Source organism: Penaeus monodon, chromosome 3, assembly GCF_015228065.2.
Source record: "Penaeus monodon isolate SGIC_2016 chromosome 3, NSTDA_Pmon_1, whole genome shotgun sequence".
Lineage (NCBI taxonomy): Eukaryota > Metazoa > Arthropoda > Malacostraca > Decapoda > Penaeidae > Penaeus > Penaeus monodon.
The window spans coordinates 1,779,051-1,783,370 of record NC_051388.1 but is presented as its reverse complement, the minus strand read 5'-3'; positions in this window follow the sequence as shown (position 1 = coordinate 1,783,370).

Below are 4,320 nucleotides of genomic sequence, written 5' to 3'. Positions count from 1 at the left end.
ATCTTATCTATCTCTCTCTTCCTCTCTCTCTCTCTCTCTCTCTCTCTCTCTCTCTCTCTCCCTACCCCTACTCTAACCCGAGACCGCGATAAGTGGCCATACCTAACCTATCGCCAAACACGACGATACGCGATAAGATAAGAAGCAACACGCCTGTCAGACCCGCGATAATGACATCCCCGCGAGCGACAAGCAAGGCGGGCGCGAGGTCTTGCGTGGATGGGTCCCTCCCTTCCTTCCCCCCCTCCCTCCCTCCGTCCTTCTTTCCACTACTTGCCTTTCCCTCTCTATCCCTCCTCCCTCCCTCCCCCATCCCTCATTCCTTCCTTCCCTCCTCTTCCCCCCCCATTGAAACAACAGCATCGTCTGACAGGCGTTCCGGAGCATCTCCCTCATTCCTCATTTTTACACCTCCCTTCCCCCTCAATCTTCACTGCTCCGTAAACCTGAACACTAGAAAAAAGAGGGAAGCCGACGAGACAGAAGTTAAAGATGAGAGGAGAGAAGAGGCGAGAAGAGGAGGAAGAAAAAGAAGAGGGAAGAGGAGAGGACGAAGAAAAAGAAGAGGAGAAGAGAGAAGAGAAGGGAAGGGAAGGGAAGGGAAGGGAAGGGAAGGGAAGAGAAGAGAAGAGAAGAGAAAAAAGAAGAGACAAGAGTCGCGAAGATAAAAAAAAAAGGAGAGAGAAGAGCAGAGAAAAGAAAAGAAGAGAAGAGACATACCTGCAAAGACTGAGCATGCCGCCCCCCTTCCGCCCCCAAGAACACGACGCGGCGGCCTCCGTAGCGTACCGTGACCGTCTGGCCGCGGGAGAAAACAGTGGGCTGCGCCGCGGCCGAGCGAAGGAGCGGGAAATGCACATGAGAGACGGATGGAGAAAGAGGAAGCCGGAGAGAGGAGGAGAAAGATGAAGGAAGGGGGTTCTGAGAAAGACGAAGAGAGAGGATGCTGGAAACGAGGAGAGAAAGACGAAGAGAGGAAGAGAGGGAGAGGAGAGGGGATGCTGGAAAGTAGGGACTAAGGTAGGCGAGAGGCGGAGAGGCGGATAGAAACAAAATTACATGTAATTACACAAACATATCAATGACGGCCTTAGAATTTTCTCCTCGTAATCATGTTTGAGATATCACCCAATTCCCTCCGATAAGTCTCGTTAAAAATCAAAAAGAATTATTGCTGTGAGAAAGCGTCTTTTCTCCATTCTCCTTCGGCACTCCTGCCTTTTATCCCATTTCTCTCTCTTTCCCTTATCTTTCCCTGTCAGAAAAAAAAAATATACGGGGGGGGGAGGGATATTAAAAAAAAAAGTAGATGGAGACGGGGGATAGAGGGAGGGAGGGAAAGGAGGGGGGGGGGGGGGCAGAGAGTTACCCCTCCTCCTGATACCACTCGATACTCCCACTGCTCCTCACCTCCCCCCCCCCCCCAGGTCAAGGTTCAAGAAACATGGGTTGAGCGCTCGTGTGCACATCCCCCCCCCAACTGCCTCCCCTCCTCCCCTCCTGAAGCCTGAAGTCATAACAAATGAAAGAGCAGAGTCTAAGTCCTTTATCAGCGCGTTTGGGATGACGAAGAAACTGGAGGGGGGAGGGAAAGGGAGGGGAAGAGGGGGGGGGAGGCCAAGGAAAATCGAAGGTGCTAGAAAGTAAGGTCAAGGCATTACACCAATTACGAAATCCTTCTCTCCCTCCCCCTCCCCCATCCCACCTCTCCTCCCTTCATCTTCCCTTCCCCCTCCCACCACCTCCCTCCCTTCCCTCCCCTCCCCCTCCATCCACCCCACCCATCACCCCCTCCCTCCTCCTCCCTTCTCCCCCTCCCCCTTTCGCCACCGCCAACCTTCGTCCGGTGGCTGCCCGCAGATGACGACAGGACGGTCAGATGGCGCCGCGCCCGCCCGCCCGCACGCCCGCCCGCCCGCACGCCCGTCTCCCTCTCCTGGTTCCAGACGCCCGCCGCTGGACATTATTTAACAGGGTGGGCGGGGGAGAGCGCAAGGAACGCAAGGGAGGATAGATAAACAGATAGATAGATAGACAGGGGTATGAAAGGGGAAGAGGGAGATACAGAGACAGACCGATAGAGAGGATGCAAGGAGGAAAGGAGTGGGAGTGGGAGAGGGAGGGAGAAAGAAAGAGATAGAAAAAGAAAGAGAGAGCAGGAAAAAGAGGGGGGAGAGAAAGCGCAGAAGAGCCGAGGTGGTGATGAACGCACCTTCAGGACAGATAATCAGGCTGACCGACCACAGCGGCCTCGCACGCACCCTGCTCGAGGATCTGTATCAGTCCGTCTGTCAGTCTTCTCTTTCTTCTCCTTTCACTCCATCGCCACCCCTCACTCCCCCTCTCCCTCTCCCTCTCTTTCTGTGTGTGTGTGTGTGTGTGTGTGTGTGTGTGTGTGTGTGTGTGTGTGTGTGTGTGTGTGTGTGTGTGTGTGTGTGTGTGTGTACCACCAGATAAAAAAAAAAACGAGGAGGAATATAAAAAAAATGAATCCCTCAGCTAAAACTTCACGTCCAAAAAGCTAATTAGCAAAAGCCGAATCGAACACTCCTCTCCCCTCGCTCTTCCGCTCACTGGCTTCTGCTCTCCCGTCTCTCTCTCTTCCCCTTCTTTCTTTTCTTCTCTCCTCCTTACTTCCTTCTCCTCTCCCCTCCCTCTTCCTTCTCCCTGCTGGCTCCGCCTCTCCACTCCCTCTCCCTTCCCAAGGCTTTCATTCGTCTCCTTTCAACTCCCTTCGCCTTGCTTTCTCCTCTACTCTCCTCCCCTCCATCACTCTTCCCATTCCTCTTCCTCTCCCTCTCCCTCTTCCTTGCTTTCTTTCTTTCCTCCAGTCCCCTTCCCCCTGCCACTGGGGCGTGGCAACTCAAACCGTCCGCATCAGCTGAGACCGAGACCGCGGCTGCTCCTCCGTCATGAGCGGGCGGTGGCGGTGCGACACACGGGCAGGTGCGAGCAGGTGGCGCTGGGCTAACGTGCCGCTGCGCACTCGTCAACCACTCTTGCATCTACACGCGTACACGTACAACACACACACATACAAACACACACAAACACACACACACACACATACATACATACATACATACACACACACACACACACATACACATACACACACACACACATTCACTCACTCACTCACACATACAGACGGAATAAAAACCGCACTACACCGCATAACGAATCTGTGTTGGTAAACATAGATGCTCGCCAACACGCACGCAATCTTGGGTACGGTACTATAGTGTTTGAAGCCGAGGCCGCGGTAACGAGCATTTTCTTATGGAAAGCGTGGAAGGACAGGGGGGAGGGAGGAGAAGGGAGAAGGGAGAGGGGAGGGGAGGGGAGAAGGGAGGGGGAGGGAGGGGAGGAGGAGAAGAGGAGGAGAGGAGGAGGAGAGGAGGAGGAGAGGAGGTGGAGGAGGAAGAAGATGAATAGTAGTAGTAGTGGAGGAGGAAGAAGATGAATAGTAGTAGTAGTAGAATAAGAACATAAAGAATAAGAGTAATAAGAAGAATGAATATGAAAAAGGAAAGGGGGAAGGGAAAGGGGAAGAGGTTAAAAAAAAAACAACAAAAAGGGATAGAAAAAAAAAAAATTTTGGGGGAAAAAAAAGGGGAAAAAATTTGGGAAGGGGTTTGGGGGGGAAAGGGAGAAAAAGGAAAATTTTTTTTTTTTTTTGGGGGGCGGAAGGGGGCGGAAATGGGGGGGAAAAGGGGGGGGGGGGGGGAAAGGGGGAAAAGGAGGAAAAGGGAAAAAAAAAAGGGGGGGAAAGGAAGGTTTTTTTGTTTGGGAAGGAAAGAAAAAAACAAAGGGGGGAAATTCAGAAAAAAAACTAAAAAAGGGGGAAAAAATTTTAAAATAAAAAACAAAAGCACAAACAAATCACAACCCCAAAAAAAAAGGGGGGGTTGATAGAGGAAGTGAGATAGAGTGAAAAAAAGGGAAGGAGAATATGGGGTAGGGAAAAAAGGGGGAAAAGGGGGTTTGTGTGTTGGGGAAAAGGGGGGTTTTAAAGAGGAATGGAGAGAGTTGTTTTTTTTAGGGGATTTTGGGGAAAGAGGGGGAAATGGGGGGAAGGGGAGCAATTTTTTTTTTAAAAGATTGTTTTTTAATTTTAATTTTTTTAATATTTTAAAAAAATTTTTTATTTTATTTTTTATATATTTAATTTAAAAAAAAAAGGGGGAAAAAAGGGGGAAAAAAAAAAAACCCCCAAACCAAAAGGACCCCTTTTCCCCCCCCCCGGGGCCCCCACCCCCAGGGTTTACTTTACAATTCTAACCTAAAACCCCCCCCCTTTTCCCCCCCCCCCCAAAA